Source organism: Podarcis cretensis (assembly GCF_951804945.1).
Source record: "Podarcis cretensis genome assembly, chromosome: 4".
NCBI classification, from domain to species: domain Eukaryota; kingdom Metazoa; phylum Chordata; class Lepidosauria; order Squamata; family Lacertidae; genus Podarcis; species Podarcis cretensis.
This window is the reverse complement of record NC_137173.1, coordinates 34,257,249-34,275,397: the sequence shown is the minus strand read 5'-3', so window position 1 is coordinate 34,275,397 and position 18,149 is coordinate 34,257,249. Positions and strand designations below refer to the sequence as shown.

Sequence of the window (18,149 nt, the reverse complement as noted above, 5' to 3'; positions counted from 1 at the left end):
AAAGTACAAGTGCGGAAATGGAGGCAAAGAATGAAAAACATCTGAGCCTGCCCTTGCTGCAAAATTGGTTTCACATCATGATTAATAATAATAAACAAACTTACCTGTTTTACTTGCCTTCTTCAGCCTCCAGCTTCCTAGTTTCAACTCCTGCCATGTGTCTCCTCTTTGGTCAATTGAATGAGCCTGCTAATATCCTTTTTCCTTTCTTTGTCAGTTATAAAATACTATTTGGGTAATTATTAAACATAATGCCTCTACCCATATTTTCTCCTAACCAAGGCCCGATTTTGCACTATACATTTAAATCAGTACCACCCCACTTTACACAGTCATGGCTTCCTCCAAACATTTCTGAGAACTGTAAGTTGCTATGGGTGTCAAGAGTTGCTAGATTGAGGGCACATTCTTTCACCTTTGGTGGACGTGCCCAAGGATTAAGGCCTTCTGGGAGATGATTTATAATGAAATGAAAAAGGTATTTAAATATACCTTCCAGAAGAAACCAGAGGCCTTTCTCCTGGGCATGGTCGGCCAACTGGTGCGAAGGGAGGATAGAACTTTTTTTATGTACGCTACAACAGCAGCAAGAATACTCATCGCGAAGTATTGGAAGACACAATAATTACCCACCCGAGAAGAATGGCAGATGAAAGTGATGGACTATATGGAATTGGCTGAGATGACCGGCAGAATCCGGGACCAGGGAGAAGAGTCAGTGGAAGAAGATTGGAAAAAATTTAAAGTATATCTTCAAAAATATTGTAAAATTAAGGACTGTTAGAAAGATGTTGGAAAAAGAAAACTAGATGGTTTTGGTTGAAATGACATAAAGGACTAAGTAAAGACGAGTTGATGAAATTGACAAAAAGAGAGGATGTTAAATTGTAATATGTTATGTTAAACTACTTAAATGAAAATAAGGTTGGAAGGATTTGCTGAAATAACGATCTGAATTAGAATACAAAATTGGGAGGTGAGAGGAGGTCAAGAAAATAAGTAAAGGAAGAAAGTTATGCAAAGGATTAATTAGTTTTTTCTATTTTTATTTTTCTCTTTTGGTGTTGTTATGTCCTTTTGTATTTTGTATTTTGTAATTTTCTTTTCTTCTTTTTGTTATTTTTAAATTTTGAATAAATATTATATAAAAAAAGAGTTGCTAGAAAAGCCCTATTTCCCCTCATAGAGCTACAATTCCAGAGTTCCCTAGGAAGGGGGAACGATAGTTTAACCACTCTGAGAAACGTAGCTCTGTGAAGGGAAATAGGGGTCACCAAACAAGTGAGAAAATGAGACACGGAGAGAATAGAAATGGACAGATTTAACCCATCCTTGATGATAGCTATCTGCTACCTCCAGTATTGCAGACAGTATGCCTCTGAAGTTGCTGAATACCACAAGTGGGGAAAGTACTATTGCCCTCATGTCCTACAGGTGGTCTTCCCATTGGCATCTGGTCGGCTGTTGTGACAACAGGATGCTGAATTAGACAAACCTTTGGTCTAATCCAGCACATGTTCATGTGTTCTCTTCTAATGTGCATGTGTTGAGAGAGCCACTTTTATGGGAAGCCCGCCAGCAGAGAATGAAGGAGCATTTTGCCCTGAAATCTGGTATTCTGCTTTCTGTTCTGCAAAAAGCACAATTTGTTTGAAGGGACTCCAGACTCTGAATTCTAGAGCACATATGGCAGTGGAGTGTTTTACATGCACAAGGTGTAGCATTTCCTGTTGAAAAGATCTTGGGCAGAAAGGCTGGGAAAGTCCTCTGCTTGTGAATTTGGAAACTAAAGCCACTGCCTGTGAAAGTTAAGATAAATAAAACTAGGGAAGATATGGGCCAACATGACGCAGATGCCCCTGCTTGCTCTGCATTTTGAAGAGAACTGGCCTAATTTGCCACTCCCAAAATTATATGCAGATATATATACATGCCTACTTGCTTGAGAGTCCCATGGACTGCAAGAAGATCAAACCTAGCCATTCTGAAGGAAATCAGCCCTGAGTGCTCACTGGAAGGACAGATTCTGAAGCTGAGGCTCCAGTACTCGGGCCATCTCATGAGAAGAGAAGACTCCCTGGAAAAGACCCTGATGTTGGAAAGACGGAGGACACAAGGAGAAGGGGACGACAGAGGACGAGATGGTTGGACAGTGTTCTCGAAGCTACCAACATGAGTTTGACCAAACTGTGGGAGGCAGTAGAAGACAGGAGTGCCTGGCGTGCTCTGGTCCATGGGGTCACGAAGAGTCGGACACGACTAAACAACTAAACAACTAAACAACAACACTTGCTTGATTATGTTTTTCTCCAATTATTGCAATGCACTCTTGGTTAAAAAAATAATAATGCACACCAAGATACATATTTTAGGGGGAAATACATTGGAAATACATTTGATATTGTAGAGGAAGAATGTGTACAAAATGAGTACAAAATGCATGCAATGCCTGTGCTAATTTTGTGTGTGCAAAACCTGGGACAAAACAGACTTATGACTCAGAAGGGAAATAGGCTTATCTGCCAATCCCTAGTGGCACCTGCTTATTTTGCATCCTCTTCCTAAACACGTAGTTTCCACCTGATGTTTTGTTCTCATGCTGACAGCCTAGCAAACAGCGGTAATTTATGCTAATCCTATAACGGCTCCAGGATATGAAACCTCCCCGAAAAGCATCTTGCATTCTGCAGTTATCCAGCTTTAATGGCACTCCTCTGACAATCCTATAAACTGCATTACTAGTAAATACTCACAGATTTCTTCTGAATAGAAAGACCATTCCAACTTCTTACCATAAAACCGCATTGGCCCAATGCTATAAAACATTTTTTTTTTTTTTACAGCCTGGATGAAAAAATTACCAAGCAAAAGTGGATATATAGGCAAGTTGCTGAATCTCACATTAGAACCATACACCCAATGTTTATTGGGTTGGGTGTTTTAAAATCCATTTTCAAGACAGCCAAGTGTTGGAATACTTGAGTAGTATGTTTTCGTTTTCGATTATTTATGGGGCTGGAGGACAGATTTTCAGAGGGCAGAAAGTGATTTGAGTCAGAGGCTTGATTCTGATGGTATAATTCTGATGCTTCAGATAGTTTGCCCTTTCATATATATGTATACGTTTTTACTCATTATCACCTGTTGTTGGGTGTTGGAAGGAATATAGCAAAGTGATTTATAGTGAGTCAGCCACTTGATCCATCTAGCTTAGTATTTTCCAAACTAACAGGCAATGGCTCTCCAGGGTTTCTGAAAGTACCAGTAATTTCCCCCAACTGCAAATAATGATGATGATGATGACATATCCCGGAAGATGCAAGGGACTGAACCTGAGAGATTTTGCATGCAAAGTACTGGTATATGCTCTACCACCGAGATATAAAGGTAAAGGTAAAGGGACCCCTGACCATTAGGTCCAGTCGTGACCGACTCTGGGGTTGCGGCGCTCATCTCGCTTTATTGGCTGAGGGAGCCGGCGTTTGTCTGCAGACAGCTTCCAGGTCATCTGGCCAGCATGACCAAGCTGCTTATGGTGAACCAGAGCAGCACACGGAAACGCCGTTTAGCTTCCCGCTGGAGCGGTACCTATTTATCTACTTGCACTTTGATGTGCTTTTGAACTGCTAGGTTGGCAGGACAGGCACCGAGCAACGGGAGCTCACCCCGTCACGGGGATTCGAACCGCTGACCTTCTGATCGGCAAGTCCTAGGCTCTGTGGTTTAACCCAGAGCACCATATGGTCCTTCCTTAAAAACAGGATCTGCAGGTTTTTGAAAGAATAGAAAAAGCTGCAAAATCTGTTTGCCAGGGATGAAAGAGAGATGAACACACCACGCACAGGGCTCCCTCTTCCAACCAGCTTCAATTCTCAGGGTGGTGGGGAATTATAATCTATATCCAGCCTGGACCTTTGTGTTTTGAACTGCAAATGTCTCCATTTTCAACTTTTAAAAAAATGCTTTTAGACTTTGTGAAAGTGAAGTCTGTTTACAGCCTACAAAAAAGAAAAAGTAGTTGTGCTTCCATGTCTTGATAATAGTGCTGGGTAATAGTATTATTTCCTGATTTATCTTTATAAATAAATTCAAAACATATTTATACAAATATATTCAAATAATTAAAACAGTAAATATTAAATGGACACTATTCATTACTTGGAGGGGGGGGATTCCTACACCCTTAACATATTTTGTTTGTTTAGTTAGACCTGGGAATAATCGTCACTGAACACAGTGGGGCATGTGTCTGAGTACACATACAGAGGATTGCGCTGCAAGACTGATCAGACCCTTTCTCTTCTTCAAAGAAAGAAATCTGAGATTCTCACATGGTCCCTGTGATAGCACAATAATTTCATATGATAATATGAATCTGCCACGTTGCCAAATAACATCCTCATGCTTAACTAGCTCTACAGTGAGACACATTCTAGGTTTACATTGAGGTCCTGGGTGATTACTCATCATCGTACAGAAAAATGTCCAACTCCAGCAATGAGGATGACATTATACCCAAGAGAGTTTCTTCTGCAAGAGCTGCTAATCACCATAGCAATGACTCTTCCACCACCAGCACTCGCCTGCTTTTTCATTTCTTTTTTGCCACGTCATACAGTGCAAGAGTTGCCATATTTCAGCATCTAGCATTGAAAGCTCCTGAGATTATAGCAAGAAGTTTGTTCTTAGAGAAGGAAATGCTAATTTAGTAGGAATTCACAATTAAGGCTGCAATCCTCACCCTGTTTACCTGTGTGTAAGCCCCAGTAATTTCTGTAGGGCTTACTTCTGGAGTAGGCATGGTTAGAATTGCACAGCAAGGTATCAAATGTCCGAACAGAGCAGGATATGGAATAGAGTGAGCCATTCTTTGCTGCAGCCAGACTTCATATATCACACTGACTCCTATGAAAGCACAATAACATTCATATCAACTATACTTTAAGACATGAACAGGCCAAGCGGAGACCTCAAAATGCCAGATTATGTGGATGAGCAAATGAAATATCCAGGAAATGCGATGGCTAACCCTTTTTAGCTCACGCTGAAGGTTGACCACCACCACCACAAATGGTGCATGTCAGAGGTGCATGTGGTCAAAGCTGCCACCAAACGCTTCATTTTAGAGCAAATTTCTTCTAATAGAGACATTTTTATCTGCTATTTTGCCTAATACATACATATTTGCAATGCATTTTTCCTTAATAATGCAGTTTTGCTTCGTTATTTTTCACCACCATTGTTATCATGTCACTAATATTACTATTATTAATATCATTAAAGTGGTACCTCTGGTTACAAACTTAATTCGTTCTGAAGGTCCGTTCTAACCTGAAACAGTTCTTAACCTGAGGTTCCACTTTAGGTAATGGGGCCTCCCGCTGCCACAGCACCACCAGAGCATGATTTCTGTTCTCATCCTGGGGCAACGTTCTTGAGAGCCAGTGTGGTGCAGTGGTTAAGAGCGGTAGTATTGTAATCTGGGGAACCGGGTTTGCGTCCCCGCTCCTCCACATGCAGCTGCTGGGTGACCTTGGGCCAGTCACACTTATCTGAAGTCTCTCAGCCCCACTCACCTCACAGAGTGTTTGTTGTGGGGGAGGAAGGGAAAGGAGAATGTTAGCCGCTTTGAGACTCCTTAAAGGGAGTGAAAGGCGGGATATCAAATCCAAACTCCTCCTCCTCCTCCTCTTCTTCTTCTTCTTCTTCTTCTTCACCTGAGGTACTGCTTCCAGGTTAGCGGAGTCTGTAATCCTAGGTGTTTATAACCCAAGCTGTTTGTAACCCAAGCTGTTTGTAAGCCGAGGTACCACTGTACTATCATATTCCACCAATATACAGATTTTATGCACACTTTACCACATGCATTTTTGTACACATTACCTGTCTGCAAAATGGCACTGCAAAATGTGGAGAAATGTGGGGACACTTCAAAGGATGACTGTTTTTTTAGTGGGGCAGTATCCCACTCTCCTTATGCAACAGTCTCCACTGCAAGAAGGGGTTACTTGATGAGTGTAGTTTGTTATACTTTTGAAGAGGGTTCTGTTTTTACAGAATGTAGCTGTTGAAGTTGCATTCTGAAATGGAAGATCTGCATGAGAGGAGAGGATCTTATGTAAATAATAATAATAATAATAATAATTTGAAGATCAGCTTCTTAACCTTTTCTCTTCATGCATGTTTTCCACTGATAATCACCCCTCCCCAGCTACTTTTACCTTCCACTTCTTGTCTTTCCCCTCACAGTGGACATAAAAACCACTTGCAAGGGAAGGGGGTGATTTTTTTCAGTGGAAAACAGCATGAGGGGGAATGGTTAAGAAGGCCCTCACTTTCCACTCTAATCTTTCCTTTCTTGTAGCTTTGGTGACAACACGGTGTAATATATCTCCACAAAGAGTCATGAAATGTCACATAACTAGGCTTGTCATGAGAATTCACTTGAGCCTGGCTCAAAGGAGAGGTGAGCTTTTAAAAGACCTCTGAGCTCCCTAAACCTTAACTGACTCAGATTCATACCACCTATGTAACTTCCATTTTTTACTTACTTTTACATTTGGATGGTGCCGAGGCAGTGGAGCATGTCAAAGCTTCCAAAGCAGTTTCTCTTGGGAGTTGTAGTACTTCCAAGGGACTTGGGCATCGCAGTGACCCTTAGCTGAACTACAACTCCTAGGGGACATTGTTCTGGAAGCACTGACTACTCAGTAAGCATCAGAAGGAACCTACCTGCTCCCTGCTCTCTTCTCGGTACCACGGTCACTGCAAGGCCCTAATTTAAAAGTAAGTAAAAGGGAAAGGTCCTTCGTTTCCCAGGTTCCCCGCAGCAGTCCAGGGGAAAACTGGTTTGCCCACATCTACACATAAAACATAGTAAAGAGAGACGAAGTTTAGAGAGGCCAAAAGCTGTATCTCACTCCAGACAGTTACATTGTCAGATGCAGGGGTTGGAGGAGTTAAATGGCCTCGGCCCAGGATACCTAAAGGAGCGTCTCCATCCCCATCATTCAGCCCAGACACTGAGGTCCTCCTCTGAGGGTCTTCTGGCGGTTCCCTCACTGCGAGAAGTGAAGTTACAGGGAACCAGGCAGAGGGCCTTCTTGGAAGTGGCACCCGCACTGTGGAATACCATCCCTTCAGATGTCAAGGAGATAATGAACTACACAATTTTTAGAAGACACCTGAAATTTTTAATGTTGGGAAATTTTTAATGTTTGACATTATTATATTTTTATATTCTACTGGAAGCCGCCCAGAGTGGCTGGGGAAACCCAGCCAGATGGGCAGGGCATGAATAATAAAACTGTTGTTGCTGTGTAATCTAGAGACTATCTTCATGCACACTTGACCTGTCATAACAGGACTTGAAAGTTTGGACTAACTTCAGTCCCATTGATTGACCTATTGTGATGGCTATTTGCTAGCTTATATTGGGTTAGGGTCAGACATAAGTCATGATGAGAGTTGTAGACCCATTGAAATGAATGGAACAGGGTCTACTCTAAGCATGACTAAGTCTTGATCCAACCCAATACCTCCAGTCTTCCAGTCTTCTGACGCTGTGCTTACTCAACAGTACTAAGATGTGCAAAAGCTCTGGTGCTTGTCATGGGAACAAATCTATGTCTGTACATTGAGTTGGGTTGTTTCCAGCATGAGTTTTTCGTTGGAAACTTGTTCCTGTTGTTCTGTGCAGTGTGTCTATGCCATGACAGAACAATAATAATAATAATATCATTGCAAACTGCTGTGGGGTAATTCCTAACTAATCACTCTTAATAACTCTCCACAGATCCACAGGGGTAAAGCAGAGGTCAGCGCTCGATTGATCTTCTGAGTTAAAGCGTCAGAAGTGGACTGTAATTCTCAGGCTGGTCATGGGAATGAGATTGAGTCCAGCCTGTGTGTTGAGTAGTTCTCAGGGAAGCACAATTATTGCTTCATTCTTGAAAGCGTTGCTGAAGGGCTTAATTCCTCTATGTACACGCTATGTGCACTGGAGCAAAGGAAGTGTAGAGTATTCTCATTTTCATCTGCTTCCATCTTTATGCATCTTTGAGAAACAAAGTTTAAAGGTTGTTAGCATTATTTCTTGCTGTTGCTTTTTAAAAAAATAAATGCTGAAAAGATGATATAGAACACAATAAAAGCATTATCTGTTAATTTTTAAATGTAGCATTCTAATAAGGAAGATACTTGAAATGCACATATTGCAAAGCGGAGGTTGAGTCTTGAGGGAATAGTGACCTGCCTAAGAGCACTTAAAGACTTTATGTTTGAGCTGAGATTTCCCAGCTCACCCTGTCAAAAATGTATAAAATGTTGTTGGAATGGTATACGATGGAAGTAAAGTCGGTTATGATATACTGGGCCAGAGATTTTGGTTACAATATACAATTGGATGATTGGGAAAAAGTATGGAATGAAAATATAAAATTTACAGCATGTACTACGTTAAAGGAAAATATCATGAAAATGGTATATAGATGGTATATCACACCGGTTAAGTTAGCAAAAATGTTTAAAACGTGTAATAAGTGTTGGAAATGTAAAGAAAAAGAAGGATCATTTTATCATATGTGGTGGGAATGTAAAAAGGTGAGGGGTTTCTGGGAGAAGATATATAATGAGTTGAAAAAGATGTTGAAATATACATTTGTAAAGAAACCAGAAGCCTTTCTGTTAGGAATAACAGGAAGTGAGATAAATAGAAGGGACTATAAACTCTTTCAATATGCAGTAACGGCAGCGAGAATATTAATGGCCCAGAAATGGAAACAGGAGGAAATACCGACCCTTGAAGAGTGGAGAATGAAACTTATGGACTATGCAGAGTTGGACAAACTAACTGGGAAGATTAGATACCAATGGGATCACAAGTTCATTGAGGACTGGGCAAAATTCACAGAATATCTGAAAAGTATATGTGATGAACAAACAACGCTAGTGGGATTTAAAGAAGTTTTGTGAAAGCTAGAGGAATATTGTTAAAAAGAAACAGGATAGTAAGGGTACGCTAAAAGGCAATATTATATTTAGAGAATGCGTAAAGTATGTAAAAAAATATGGATGATTTGCAGAGAAGCTGATGGAAGTCTAAAAAGTTGAAATTTGTGAAAAAAAAATAATATGGTGAATTTGTATAATGGAAAATTTAATAAAAATTATTATTATTTTATATATATATATATATATATATATATATATATATATATATTTCCCAGTTCACCCTTGTATCCAGTACTCTATACCTGCTATTCTGGCTCCTTTTTGTTGAGAGTAAAGCAACAACAAAGGCAAGCCTAGCTTTCAGTGAAACAATCTGGGGTGTATTGTGATTATTAGCTTTACCTGACCCACACCTGATGTCAGGTGCAAAACAGCTGGGTGTGACTGTGGTAAAAAGGCCCGTGGGTCAAATTCGGATGCCCGGTGGGCTTAATTAAACCTGTGGGCTACCAGAGTATACCCATACTTAGTAATTTTTTTTTAAGTCCCATCAATTCATCAATCTCCATGGAAAATTTAGAATAGGCCTAGATTTCTCCCTGTGCAATCCATGGCTGGATTGGGCTGAAATTATAAACAGTGGTTAGAGGAACAATCACAGGCAAACCTTAGGTTTGTGCCCTTCCCCTGGGCAACCAGAAGAAGGAGACTGGAAATTTTCCCTTTAGATTAACCACAGCTTACTTTTATACCCAAACTCAGAAAAAAAACTTTATTTAGTCTTAACTGAAGATAGTTGAATGAGCAAACTTCAAATCACTGGTTATAAATCTGGTTTCCTTCAAGTAACCAAGCCAGTTAAGCAACAACTATTTAGGTTTCAGACATAGCACTAAACTGTAGTTTATCGAAATAAGAAGCAAGATCTCCTTATGGACATTCTAGGGACAGACCAATTAGCCAATTACAACTTCCAGCAGATGTCAAAGCGATAAACAACTACCTGACATTCAGAAGACATCTTAAGGCAGCCCTGTTCAGGGAAGTTTTTAACGTGTGATGTTTTACTGTATTTTTGGTTTTTATGGAAGCCGCCCAGAGTTATTATTATTATTATTATTATTATTCCTGCAAGTTTGCCCAATATAGACATCTTTGCAAGCAATTTCCCCCAGCATCAACATATGCATTTTTCCTGCATACTACCCCCTAATAAATGCAAAATTCAGAAAACTAAGAATTTTGAAGGATGGCTGTGTTTGTATTTTTCAGGAAGTGTGAGTTGGGTACATTCCTGTAAAAATGGAATCCAAATTTAATTTCTTCCCCATCCCTATGCCATGGCTGAGGACAAGAGTAAAGTGTGAAGAGCATGAACTGAAGACTCGTGCAAAAAAATGACAAACCATTGTGGCCATGGCTGCTGTCATCAAGCCTTTCACACTCACCCTGGCATGAGATACTTATATTCTGGCACTGCATCATATTCTTTCCTGCTTTGTTTTCCCTGAATCTTCTTGGAAACCACTTCTGCTCCTTGTGCACATCTCCCAGCCTTCTGTTTGGCTTTTGTGGGAAGGAGGGGAAAAAGATTTATGAGTGTAATACATTCCTTTTGTTTGTGCAGGCAGATAGAAAACGTGGCTATATAAAAGCCCTCCAAATTAGATCCATCTGCCAAAAGTGGGGCTAGTTCCTATGGTTCACTCGTTCTTCATGAGCCCTTTTTCTCTATTCCCTACCACCCAGTACCTCCTTGACTTGCCGCCCCCTTTGTAAAGATACATCTAGGAACCATGACGTCAATCTAGATGCATCAGAGGCAAATCAGTAAATACAGGGCATTTGATTTTGAACTCATAAACACAGCAGGGAGATAAATCATCTTGACAAGCTCCGAAACACAGGCAACCACTGACTCTCAATCAATTTTATGACTGCTTCACATCATCCCTGTATAGCACAAAATCACCTTCAGGAATCCTGCCATATCCAAGGCCAGTTTCATGGTGAGGAAAAGTACTTATCAGTATGTATGTACATGAAGTAATAAGTTTCATTTGTATTAGCAATATAATATTTTTTTTGTAATCAACCGATTACATCCGAAAGTGAAAGTATTCAGTGCTACTGGATTTAACATGGATGAAAAAGTGCTGGAGACTTGTGATGTATTTGCAGTATCTATTGACTCACAAGTATATAAGCAGAGCCTATTGGGAGTGGACAGACTTCTAAAAACAGGCAGAGGTGCTAATCCTGCATCAGGCTCTTAGGGAGGCAGATGTACCCTAAGGATCTTCATATTCTGGCATATCATAGCTCTCCCCTACTCACTGAAATTCATACTCCTCCCAACTGTCTTTCCATCTCTCTAACAATCTGTGATGGGTATAATATTCCAAAGGCTGAATAGAGATTCCAGAACATTAAGAACCATCTACCTCCTTTGGTTAATTCCCTAATTATCCGTCAGATTACTCAGGCAAAACCACAAGCCTATTTGCAGTAATGAAGACAACCAATTTCAAAAATAATACAGAACAGAGCAAGCTCATTGACACTCAAACCTTTGCTTGCAAAATAAATCTCTGTAGCATTCCTTGATGCTCAAGGCTTGCTCCCAAAAGGTTTATGTGGGTAACCCATTCTGATCTACCGTTAAGAAGAGAATTGCTCACTGAAGCACTTCTTGAACTCAGTGTGCCCACAGCATTATACTAAAATGAGCTATTAATACTGGCAGAGCTTCTTGAGTAAGCCGCACGTAGTTCAGAAATTAACAATAGGATCCAAGTTCCAGGAAACTGCAAGGCTTTACACTGAACTTTGAACCATATAAACGTTTGCAGGAATGCCACGCTGAACATCAGCGCTTCAACTCTGCATGGTACAATTAAACAATTATCATGCCGCAATAGTCTTATTCTCATGAACAGAACATCCAGGGGGAAGATAAACGATTACCTTAACGTTGACATCCCAAAGGGAGATGTTTGCTGTATTCATGGAGGTACGGGTTTCAGTAACAAGATAGTAGATACAGCTGAAACATTAGTAAAGTTTTCCAAAAAGCATTTCAGTAGCAGAACAAATCAAGAAGTCGAACTATGCATACACCCCCACACCCAGTTCACTTTGTGGCCCTGATCTGTGGCCCCCAGATTGGGCCAATCTGCTCTGTACCATCTCAAGAGCCAGACCCCACCCTAGCAGGTTGTGTGAGAGCAATGAACAAAGGCATAAAGGACTGGTAATGTATGAGCTGGAGGTGCAAAGCATGTATGGGCTCATCTACTCCGCATTTGCTCCACATTTCTAGGCACATACCTAGGCTTTCCAGGTTTGTGGCTGAGCGTTTGTTTCATTTTTCTCACTGGGAAAACCCCATGTCTACTGCTAAATCAGAGCAAACTGCAATCTGCAGAAAACCTGGATTGCCATTAGTGCAGAAAAGCCCTCCGTCTTGTGTCCCCTGTATGCTGGATCTGCGCTCCAAATCAGCGCACTCATCTTCCCCACATGATGGATCACACCAAAGACTCGCCAATTCTAGCATTCTGTTCTTATGGCAGCCAGCTAGATGCTTATGAGAAGCCCACAAGCATAGCTGTCAACTTTTCCCTTTTCTTGCGAGGAATCCTATTTGGAATAAGGGAATTTCCCTTAAAAAAAGGAAAACGTTGACAGCTATGCCCAAAAGCAGGACTTGAGTGCAATAGTACTGTCCCACTAATGATCCTGAACAACTGGTATTCTGATACATACAGTGGTACCTTGGTTCCCGAACAGCTTAGTTGTTGAACAAATCAGCTCCAGAACACCCCAAACCGGGAAGTAAGTGTTCCGGTTTGTGAATGTTTTTTGGAAGCTGAACGTCTGACGTGGCTACTGCGGCTTCTGCTTGAGTGCAGGAAGCTCCTGCAGCCAATCAGAAACTGCGCTTTGGTTTTAGAATGGTTTTGGGAGTCGAACGGACTCCCGGAATGGATTAAGCTTGAGAACCAAGGTACCACTGTACTGTCTCTGATACTGGGGGTAATATATAGCCATCATGACTATTTGCCACTGATATGCCACCTTCACCATGGGAGCCAGTAAGCTTCTTAATAGTGGTTCTTGCAAGAGTGCGGTTGTGTTCAGGGTCTGCTTGCTGGCTTCCCATAGGCTGTGAAAATGGGATGCTGGACTAGATAGGATCCAACAGGCTGTGTTCTCAATTTGTCTAATCCCCCTTTAAAGTCATACAAGCTGCCAGCAAATCCCATGCGCTGTGTAAAGAAGGCCTTCCTTTTCTCTGTCCTGAACCTCCCGTCATTCATCATTATTGGATGACCTCATCTCCTAGTAGTATGAAAGACAGAGCAAAACATATTTCTAACTATTTCTTCCACATAATGAATCATTGTAAATGCCTCCATTGGGTCTCCTCTGACCATTTGTCTAAGCTTAAATAACATTCCCTCATAGGGGAGCAGCTCCAGTCCATCAATCATTTTGGTTTACCTTCTCCTGCTCTACAAGGTGTGTTGACCTGATCAAACCTGGTGAGATGGTGTGCAAAGAAAAGTTTTATCACACACACACACACACCCCACTGTTCCTCTACTGAAAACCACTGTCTCAAGAAAAATAAAGAGGAACCCTTGGTTTGGTCATCTGCATTTATAGTCTAAATGGGTAGTTTAGACGAACTGAGTGAGAAGGTTCTGTGCATTTCTGTATTCAGGACAACAAAGGAAATTTGCATAGCGAAATTGATCTTCCTTGAATTTTCAGGTCTCTCCTCTGTCTTCCGTGACTCGCGTCTGATGTGGCTGCCACACGGGAGGTGATGCATGGATATGGCGTCCTTGTAAATGTGCCAGAAGTTTATCTTTTACAAGAGAAAACTCAACTACCAATCATTTCACTTCACTGCTTCCTTGAGCTCCTGTCATCTGCTTGTCCCATCTACGTGCTGCCTTTTGTGCAAGTGCATGAGATTCCATTTCTTTTTAAAATAAAACAGAACTGATTCAGGCATTATTCTTCTGGGGCATGTTATTATATATTTGGGTGTAGTCTGAGTTCTGCTTTTTTGGAATATTTGTCACATTTCCATCCTGCCCCTTCTTGCAAAGTGGAGTGGAGATTTATTTATTTTTAACCTGAAGGCCAAATTCCCTTTTGGGCAAGCTTTGGGAGGGGGCGATGACATGTCCAAGGTGAGCTGTACTAAAGGCAAAAGTGGGTAAAGTACAGCAGCTAATTTCTACACTTACCCCTTTTCATTTGAAACTGCCTTTTAAACTGATTTATTAATATCTGTAGAAGTGTAGGATGTCTGTTTCTAACTTTTTAAAAATCATTAACACACACTGCTACACATTCTGTCTTGCTAACTTGCTGCCATAGGGTCAAGGCTCTCTCTGGAGTGTGCTACTTGGACTCAGATGATGGAATGCCCTTACATACAAAAAACTACCCTGTACCTAGGAAACTATAGAGGATGAAGGATGCTAGCCTAGAATTCCAGTTTTTGACATACAGGATATTTTCCCCATAAGTGAGCATTCCATTATGTCAGACTTCTACCGTAATCTGAAGTAGTTCAATCCAAACACAAGTTTACCACTTTATCGGCAGTTTGCAATAACTAGACCATAGTGATTCTTTGGTAAAAGAGTCTCTCTTTCTCTTTCTTTTTAATTCCCCCTTAAAGCTTTTGTGCACGTTAACATTTGACTCCAAACCATTCTGCTGGAGGGCTGCCTGGGTTTGTTTTGGCAGGCTTGTTCCTCTGGATTTCTGCCACATTAAACATGTTCACTACTTCAGTTGTTGCATTAGGGACATGGAAAATGTGGCTCATGTAGGATCTTGTCAAAGCTTACAGTGGTCCTTCGTCTAGCCCTTTGTACTCAGTGCCTATTCAAAGAGGCGGCACATTCTGCTTGGACAAGAGTCGTCACCCAACTGCCTGTCTCCAGAATCTCTTTACTAGGATTAACGGGTTCAAGATGGCAAGGGATACCAGCTCCCTACAGAGATGCAAGTTTTCCAGTGTGCCTCAATAGTTCTCTGCACCGGGGTTTTGCTTCACCATCTATTGATTTCACTTTCCATTAGGATTTTAGCTAAGACTTGTCAATACTGAAGCTGTGCCAGAGATTCAGTCCTCTTTCACAGGGTAGGGTATTTCAAAGAGGAGGTTATTCAATGATTTCCAGGGTTTAGCTGATTTCTTTTTTAAATTTTTGGTATTACCTTCAAATATGAGGTGGCTGAGGGTTTTCCCCCTCTTTCCTGCTTCTTTTTTAAAACAACAAGAAACTTTGCTGTTGTTTCAAGAGGTGGCTTGGTTGCTGCTAGCTTCACCATGCTCCTGTTGGGACAGAATGCCCACAATATGACAGAAGTGTTCAGACCTATCTACACAACGTGGTTTGAGCATCATGTGCTTATACAGCAGGGATGGGGGACAGAGGGCTGCACTCTAACCTTTCAGGGGCCACATGCAAATGGTGAATGAGGCCAGAGGCAGAAAGGGGGGGGGGCAACACATATAATTTGATCTTTGTCCAGTAGAGTGAACATAATACAGTGGCAGCAGATATCTGTTACAACCGTTGTCATAAAAACTCGAGGAGTCTTGGCACATTTTTTGTAAACTGGTGTAGTGCAGTGTAGTAGTTAAGAGACTGAGCTAGGAATTGGAAAGTTCCTCGTCTCAGTATACCTGAAGGAGCATCTCCACTCTCATCGTTCAGCCTGGACACTGAGGTCCAGCTCCGAGGGCCTTCTGACAGTTTCCTCACTGCAAGAAGCGAAGTTACAGGGAACCAGGCAGAGGGCCTTCTTGGTAGTGGAATGCCCTGTGGAACGCCCTCTCATCAGATGTCAAAGAAATAAACAACTATCTGATGTTTAGAAGACATCTGAAGGCAGTGCTGTTTAGGGAAGTTTTTAATGTCTGGTGTTTTATTGTGTTTTTAATATTTTGTTGGAAACCGCCCAGAGTGGCTGGGGAAACCCAGCCAGATGGGTGGGGTATAAATATATTATTATTATTATTATTATTAGGAATGGGTGAGGTATAAATAATAAATTGTTGTTGTTTGAACCTCATCTCCGCCATGAACTCACTTAAGTGATTTTAGGCAAGTTATCTTCTCCCAGCCATCTACAGTAGAGGAAATAATGATATTGACTTGCCTTATAGGTAGATTACAACTAGATAGGGCTTGTGAAGGGCTTGGAATGCTTGGAAGCACTATACAAATGTTAAGCATTATTATAACTTTAAGTAGTAACTACATAGCAATCTTAACATCTTTAAATCACAGCTATATGTAACCGTATCTCTGTAATTTGTTTTTTATAGTGAATATGCTCCATCCAGGGTTCTGTTATTATTTGCATGGTTATGTGTTAATTTGTACAAATGTTTATGATAAATCAATAATAATAAAAAGTAGGTTTCTTTAAAAGAAAAAAAACAAAAGAAAAGCTTGGAAGAGCAATGAGATTCAGTATTAAAGAAAACCCAAATTAGAGAAAGGATGGGGGCCAGTGTATTTACTGAGGTGCCTGTTTCTTTAAGATCTAAACCTATTTCAGTCTTAAGGGCTTAGTCATAATTTTTGGACAGTTGCGGCTTACCAATATAATATTTTGTTCACTTCAACGGCTGGGAAATTCAGCTAATGAGGGGACTTGTCACACTTCCCAACATACCAAGGGTGGCTTCCAAAAATGAAATGCCCCTCAAGACACATAATCGGAGAGACATGAATCATATGGGAAACCTGCCACTGTTGTTGGAAAGAAGGTTCTCACAGAATAACACCAGACGTAGCCTGCTGCCTCTCTAGATAATGCAGATGTGAAGCAACACTTGCAAACCGGACTCAGCTACACAACTGCAAATAAAACGTTTTAAGTGTGTTGTAAAGAGCAATATACAAATGTGACACTAGATGGCGATGGTGAGCTATGGCAAATTGAATCCATTTTTCAAAACATTTTTTAAAAAGCATTTTCACAGTGTGTTTTTTTATAGGTGTCTAGACTCCACTACTCTCTTTTATCTGTTCCGAATCTTCAAACATTCAACTTCATTTGTCACATTCAAGCCAACTTTTTCTCCAGTACACTTTTTCATGTACTTCCCATACAACGGGATAATTTCACAATTAACATTGACATATAAGAAGAAGATGGGTGTATGAACTGAAGAACATAAAAAGACACTGCTGGATCAGATGAAAGTCCCATCTAGTCAAACATCTTCCCACAGTGGCCAACCAAATGCCTATGGGATGGCCTCAGGAAGAAAATAAGCATAACAGCACTCTCTTGTTTGTGATTCCCAGCAACTGGCATTCAGAGGCATAGTACTTCCAGGATAACCATTATGGCTCGTAGCTAGTGATAACCTTCTCCTCCATGGGCACAATGCCTATTTTTGGTGTTGTGCCCCAAATGGTAAGGAACAAATACAGCTCAAGGTTCAAATATTGTACAGGAGAAGTCTTATGGGGAGATAATCCATGTCTGTAAGTTTGACTAGACCATTTGTATCCACAGCCGGTTTTCATTCCCAAAGGAAAAGGTGGAGCAGGCAACAGCAGGCTATGGTGCCTCTATGCAGCAGCTAGACTGGTGACTGGGAGTGGCCGTCAAGACCATATGAAACTGATCCTGAAAGACCTACATTGGCTCCCAGTATGTTTCCAAGCACAATTCAAAGTGTTGGTGCTGACCTTGAAAGCCCTAAATAGCCTCAGCCCAGTAAACCTGAAGGGGCGTCTCCACCCTCATCGTTCTGAGGTCCATCACAGAGTGCCTTCTGGTGGTTCCCTCACTGCGAGAAGCGAAGTTACAGGGATCCAGGCAAAGGGCCTTCTCGGTAGTGGAACGCCTTGTGGAACACTCTCCCATCAGATGTCAAGGAAATCAACAACTATCTGACTTTTAGAAGACATCTGAAGCCAGCCCTGTTTAGGGAAGCTTTGAATGTTTGATGTTTTATCATGTTTTTTAATATTCTGTTGGAGCCACCCAGAGTGGCTGGGGAAACCCAGCCAGATGGGCGGGGTATAAATGATAAATAAATTATCACCATCATCATCATCATCATTATCCCTCTTCCATATTGCTTAGTATTTCTCTTGAGTGCTAGCAAACTATAGTTATCCACAGCAAGTGAGCTA

The 18,149-nt window shown here is 41.1% G+C and overlaps 1 protein-coding gene across 1 annotated transcript in view; it reads left to right on the top strand.

Annotated features, from left to right (window-relative positions):
- SLC35A5 (solute carrier family 35 member A5) overlaps window positions 1-18,149 on the top strand; it is a 340,246-nt gene that overhangs the window by 2,630 nt on the left and 319,467 nt on the right. The window lies entirely within an intron of this gene.